This window comes from Poecilia formosa, unplaced genomic scaffold (genome assembly GCF_000485575.1).
Source record: "Poecilia formosa unplaced genomic scaffold, Poecilia_formosa-5.1.2 Scaffold235, whole genome shotgun sequence".
NCBI lineage: Eukaryota > Metazoa > Chordata > Actinopteri > Cyprinodontiformes > Poeciliidae > Poecilia > Poecilia formosa.
This window is the reverse complement of record NW_006800174.1, coordinates 30100-37099: the sequence shown is the minus strand read 5'-3', so window position 1 is coordinate 37099 and position 7000 is coordinate 30100. Positions and strand designations below refer to the sequence as shown.

General features: G+C 37.4%; 1 gene segment (V, D, J or C); it reads left to right on the top strand.

The window, feature by feature from the left end:
* Positions 1 to 958: 958 nt before the first annotated feature.
* Positions 959 to 7000, top strand: part of LOC107838275 (Ig kappa chain V-III region NG9-like) — a 16692-nt gene continuing 10650 nt past the window's right edge. The window contains exon 1 of the V gene segment in view: positions 959 to 995.

The following is a 7000-nucleotide window of genomic DNA, read 5'->3' as shown; positions in this document are numbered from 1 at the left end:
TATTATTATTATTATTATTATTATTATTATTATTATTATTATTATAGATTTCATTTGTAAAGACTCTCTTAAGTCTGCCTTATATGTATGTGAAATAAAACAGGGAATTTTTTGTACAAAAAATATCTACAACAAAGTAATTCATTAAACATCACCCTGACTTATTTAATTACAAAATACCTGAAAAGGTTTTCAGTGTTCATGTTCACTTTCAACATATTTAGTTAGATTTTTGTCAAAAACTTTTAATTTTTAACATTTGTTTTCAAATATTGTTTCCAAACCTATTTGCATATTGAAGTAAAAATGATGTTCGTGTCGATGTTGATAATTTGTTTGATCTCAACTTTCAAAAGAGTTGTCAATAAAGAAGAACATCTTCAGATAATAAAGTCTACCAAGTCTCAAAATACATATTTAATAAAAAAAATACTTCAAATCATCAAACAAACTTAAACCTGATGGAACGCTATAAAACCCACATGGGAAATGTGAAAAGGCCAAACATCCCTAATTGCTATTTTGTTTGTAGAGATACGACTGTGCTTTTCTAAATGATTCAACTTTCATTTAGAAAGTTGAATCATGATGGCAAAGAGGTTTTCCAACATTAAGGTCCTGACTGCTTTACCAAAGATGAATCATCAAAATATCAGAGAAAACAGACAGAAAATTGGTTAGCAATTCTAAATAGTGACTTAAGGATTGTTGGAAAGAGTGTTAATTTTTAATATGCAGTAGTTTTCCAGAAAATACACTTTTTACATTGATGTATTTTTGGATAAAAATGGCTTTAATTAAAATTTGTATTTGGATAGTTTGGACCTCAACTGCAATGCTGCTCTCTCTGCAAATTGGAGGAATTGTGCTGAAATATAGCAGGAGATGGAGATCGAAATATGAAAAAAATGAGGCATTATGAGCTGCAGAGCTCCATGTGACTGACTGAGTGTGTTTGCATATGTGTCCTGCCTCTCTGCTCCAGCTGTTAAGAGGTCAGAGTTGATCAGTGGCTGTCCAGGCCTTTCAGAGCCACTGACACACCAGCAGCACAACGATGATGTCACTGACTCTACTGCTGACCATCCTGGGGCTCCTGGTTCAGGGTGAGACCCTGATAGGAACTTGTCTCAGGAAAAATAATCCAGTGATCCCTCCTTTTCATGTGAAACCTGATTGTATTTCTTTGATCTGGATTTGTGTCAATATCTCTCTGTGTCATGTTTTTAGGTTCCTCAGCAGTCATCACCCTGACTCAGACTCCAGGATCTCAATCTGTTACTCCAGGACAGACCGTCTCCATCAGCTGTAAAGCCAGTTCAGCTGTTGATGATGATTTGCACTGGTACCTCCAGAAACCTGGAGAAGCTCCTAAACTCCTAATCTATTCAGCTTCTTCACGTTGGNGTGAGACATTGACAGAATATCACAGTTGCTTTCTTAACTGATTTAATGCATGTAGAAGAAGCCTACTGACACTTAGTCAAATTAGTCAGATGAATTTAAAGTACAATCCTGATTGGAAGATCTCTAGTTTTAGTCTAAAAGTAAGACAACAAACCTTTGTGTTGATGCTGGTTGTTCCAAAACAGTGAATAATGTTAGTTGTACTTACCAGTTTTAAAGTGAGTTTTTAACAAAGAAGAGATTAACTTGAAACGTATTCTTCTTGACGACTAAAATGACTGTTTTGTCGTCACTCAGTCATTTCAGGAATGTGACTCTTAAACTTGCCCTTCAACTTTTGCTCCTCCTGTACTTTAATGGTTTATTTTAGCTCTCATGGTTATTGCATTACATTAAAAACATGATCCGACAGAATATTATCTTCAACTTAATGGAGATCGTTTTTCTTAGTTGGTGTTAATGATTTTGATGATGGCATTCGACAAAATGTAATGTCTGTTACTAGTTTCTAAGATGGTAACTGTTGTTTTTATGAGGTTTTATGTTTGTGTTTCATCAGGTAAAGCACTTTGAACTGCTTTGTTGCTGAAATGTCCTATACAAATAAATCAAGATTTAAGAGATTACCACAAGCAATTCACAAAAAAGTTCAAGTTAATACATAACCTAATATAACCACAGAACCTTTCAGATATATATTTTTTTAATTCAGGATTTTTAAGAATGCATGTTCTGTTCCCATGTCATCTTTACAGCATAACTTCATTTTGAATAAATCACAGCAATGTCTTGTCCAAATAATTTAAGTCTGCTGCTGGACACAGGGACAAACTCAACAGAAATGTCCTGCATAATGTACCTGGTTTGTCAGTCTTTTCCCTCTGTTTGTTCAATTTATAAAAATTTTTTACATTGATTTGTATTGTAAGAGCCATAAAATATTCGGTGTGTTATGGTGTGGCCACTGGGCGTGGCTGTGGTTCAACAAATATATAGAAGAACCGTTGTATGGGTGAGAAGTTTCTAGGGGCAGTTAATAGGTTATTGACCATAGATCTTTCCTCACAAAATCCTCTGGTTTGTCCAGCAGATGGAAGCAAGAGATCACACATATCATAATGTTAAGTCTTTAAATTGTCATATATATGCATTTAAGTTGCACATATATACAAATCCTGTTTAAATACTAACAAAATTTACATTTATTCATTTGCACGCTCCCAGTCTCTTGAACAAAGAGCTCTGAACGGTCTCCAACGATTACTTCGTCAACTTTCTGTTCATCTAACACTGAACATGTGCTCTTACAGCAACGACGGCTATTGGCAGCTTGAAATTAGATTGAACCAATCACAGCAAACATTACTCAGACGACTTCCTGAGCTCTTAAAGTGATACACGGTTATATTAGTCCATTTTCAATAATAATAAAACAAAAGATTTTTGTTGAAAAGTTAACAAAACAATTTCCTTGATAGAGGAATCCTGCACCTAAACTACAGCAAGAGAACTGAAAAAAAAACAGAAAAGCCAGGGTAAAGACAGAAAAGGTACAAAAAAACATAGTGAAATAAAATTACGCATTTTCTTATAAACTGTTGATAGTTTTCTTTTCGACAACAGTGAATTCAGCTTTGAAAAAGAAACAAAACCCCAAAAGTTATTTTAGTGCACTTCTAAGTTATACATAAACGTTCTTCAAATCAAAACTTTTTTTTTCCTCTCAGAAAAAAAACAAAACAACCTTACCCAAGGAAGTGCAGCATGTCACAATGCACACGTATAACAATATACCATTATTCAAAATAAGAGCATAAAATTCTAACCACCATACAACTCTTAGCCATTTATAGTATCCCGTTCATTAATGTCAATTTGGTAGTGGTCTTATTTTATCACTCAGTTTTAAACAGTCATAATAGCCCAGGCTAGCTACGCTGACAACATGCTAGCCAACGTCAAAACAACAAGGTAATGGCTTGTAACTATGGAAACCAGTGACAGTTTAAAAGCTCGCTGGCCCTTGCTACAGTCAGGTTGCGCGCGCATCCGTTGTGTTAGTAAAACATCCATAAGACATGCCCGCTCTGAATTTCAAATGAAACTGTGACATCACAATATAACTTCAAAGGCAGAATTCTGACATCACCAGCGATTATAAAAGCTCAGCACAGTGATCTACTTTCATCACAACCTGTTAGCAGCTGTTGTTGATAGTTTCTATTGAGAATTTGCTTAGCAGTTTAAAGTTAGATTTTCAACTTGTTTGGTGCACATTTCTTTTGAAACTTAACGTGAAATCTTTACCGAGTTTCTAGACAAGTGATTTATTGTAGAACCGGAAACAAGCAAAGGCCACAATGCAGTCTGATCAGCCTGGAGTAGAAGAGGTTACATTTGAGGACATCGAAAGGGAATTACAGATACCCCAGCGACCCAAGCACAAGAAGAAGATCCCATTTGCAGTCTGGTTGGAGTTGCAAGCTCCTAAGGACCTAAAGATACCTGATGAAAATATCGAACAGCAGGACTCTTCACTGACCACCACTAGAGTGCAGGAGACAAGCAATACAGCAGAGAAGGAACAGCTCTCTAAGTCTGAGGAACAGCCACCAAAGACAAGGCGCAACAAAAAGAAAAAGATACCGTTTCAAGTCTGGATGGAGAAACATGCCCCTGCTGATCTAAGGACTTCAGCTGAAGGAGGTACTGGAACGGAAGACGATTCACCAGTTACCGAAAAAGTACAGATCTCTGGACTGCAGGAAATTATCAATATAGCACAGAAGTCCTTTAAGTCTTGTGGTGAAAACGTTAATAACCAAGACATTTCTCTGCCTGAAGAAGAAGGTAATCTGGAAGATTCCTTAAAGGAGATTTGCAAAGAGGAACCTGTAATTTCCACAAAACAGCTGGTCACTGAAAAGAAATCCATCTCCAAACCACAACAGAGAGAGGATCAAAAAGTGGAGAAACAGATTTCAAAAACTAAGCGCATCAAGAAGAAGCCATTGCTTTGGAAATCTTTTCCAGAGTCAGACGCTTCTATAGATCTTACATTTTTCACTGAAAATAGTTCTCAGGCAGCTTTGCCCAGCAGCGGAAAAAAGTCATTTTGGAAAGTGCTCCCCAAATCTGAACCTCACATGGATATAAGTTTTATTGCTGAGAATATTGAAACTCAAAAAGTGTCAAAGCCAGCACAAGAACAAAATCAAACATCAGAAAATGTTAAAGGAGAGTGTTTCAGAGAAATTCAAAATTTGCCCCACTCCTCTGAAAAGACAAGTCAAGGAAAATGTATGTGCGAAGCCAAATTTAAAGCCTCTGAATTGGAATATATAAAAGTACAGAAATATTTAATGAGACAACTTGATGAGCTGTTCGATATAAATCGTAAACTGAGTGCTAAACTCAGACAGCAGAAAGAGCTGACGAGGAAAGGACTCTCAGAGAGAAGCCAAAGCAAGACTTCAGTGGTTTCTGTTCAAATTCAGGAAGATTCCCAAGACTGCTCATGGCAGAAAACCGTCCATACTCGATCTGGTTCAGTACAAATAGCGAGGGATATACGGGAAACCAGCTACCAGTTAAAACCACATTGTCGAACAATTTCAACTCAAACAGAAATGGATGTGCTGGAAACCAAATGTCAAGTGAAACCAGTCAGTCGGACGACTTCAACTCAAACAGAAATGGATGTGCTGGNTCAGTCGGACGACTTCAACTCAAACAGAAATGGATGTGCTGGAAACCGGCTATCGGTTTCCAGTCCATCGAATGATTGAATTGGAAACCATCAGTAAAGAAAAGCTTTCTGAATCAAATGGTGAAGAACAACACATTTCAGCAGCAGAAACGGTTGGGGATCAGACAGGCACCATCGAAAATGAGACTCATGCAAAAGAAACGGTGATCGTTAAAGAACAGCAGATCACTGAGGAAAAAAACATATCTGAAAACCAACCAAATGGGGACGAGCAAGATAACAAAAAGCCATCAAGGAAAGCTAAATGGAGGACCAAGAGAAAGGCTGCAATGAAAGCTGCATCTGATTTGGAAAACCCCAACAAGGACAAAGTTTCTGGAAAAAACTGTGAAAAAGAAGCTTCTTTACCAGAAACAGGTGGGGATCAGACAGCCACAGTCAAAAACACTCATATGATTGAAACAACAATCTACAGTCCCCAGCAAATCTCGGAAGAGGAAATAATCTCTGAAAGACAACAAAATGGAGTTAATGAAATGAAGAAACGATCAAAAAAATCTAAGAATAAGAACAAGAGAAAGGCAGCATTGAAAGCTGCCTCTGAACGGGAAACAACCAATAATGATCAAGTTTTTGGAGAAAACATGGAAGAAGAAGTTTCAATACCGGAAATAGTCGAGGATCAGGGAGCCACCATCATAATTGAGATTTGTGAAAACAAAACAGTGATTGACAAACCACAGCAGCCGACTGAAGACGAAATGGGAATACAACAAAATGGGGACCAGCAGGATGAGACAAACATTGAGACACCAAAAACTGATTTTGAGATCCCTCAGACAGTTTGTGAAAAAACAGTCACAAACCTTTGCACAACTTCAGAAGATGTAACAAGTAAAGTTCATGCAGTGTCCACAGAAGGGGAGAATGGCCTAATGGAGGAACAAAGAACATCTCCTCCACAGATGAAGGTCACATTAAAGGAAGACATAATCCAAACAACACCTGAGGAATCAGAACTTCAAGGAGATGAAGAGTCAGCTGAACAGAAGAATATGTCTGAACAAGAAGAGCGCCCCAGGAAGAATATCTCGCTGTGGAGGAGAATCAAAAAGGCTTTGACACCAACATGTCTGCGCCAATTCAAAGACAGACGTTAAGTCAAAACAACACAGATCAACTTACGTCTCAGTACATTAGATTTAAAAGGGGGGTGGGGCCATGTGTGTTTTGGGTAATTGGCGGGAATTGAAAAAAGAGCTGCTGTTGTTGTTAATTGGATATTTAATATTAAAAAGACAGGACTGCTCGGTGGGAATGTCTCCCCGTGTAGGTGTGGGTTCACTCCGGGTGCTCCGGCTTCCCCCACGTTCAACAGCATCAGAAGTCAAGTTCATCCACTGTAAGATTTTTCAATGGATGGAAAATCCATTGAAAAACCTGAAGATGTAACAGGTCAGCAACTCTTTTTCCAGTTCCTGTAGTTTCCAATTCTGTAGAAACTACAGGAACTGGAAAAAGAGCTGCTGTTGTTGTAAATTGGACATTTTAATATTAAAAAGACAAGACTGCACGGTGGGAATGTCTCCCCGTGTAGATGTGGGTTCACTCCGGGTGCTCCGGCTTCCCCCACGTTCAATAACATGTTCATCCACTGTAAGATTTGTATTTCTAATTCTAAACAGAAAATAAGACAACCACATTTATTGATTAAAGGCAGATTTAGGGAAAAAATGTAAACAACGTGGAACAAAAAGACCATTTTAGAAGTCTAACCAATAAAAATTGGAAAAAATGTGGAAAACTATCTTTCTTGCCAAGATATTTATATCCATATCTAAATTGTTCTATATATCTATAAACATATCTCTATAGATATAAATA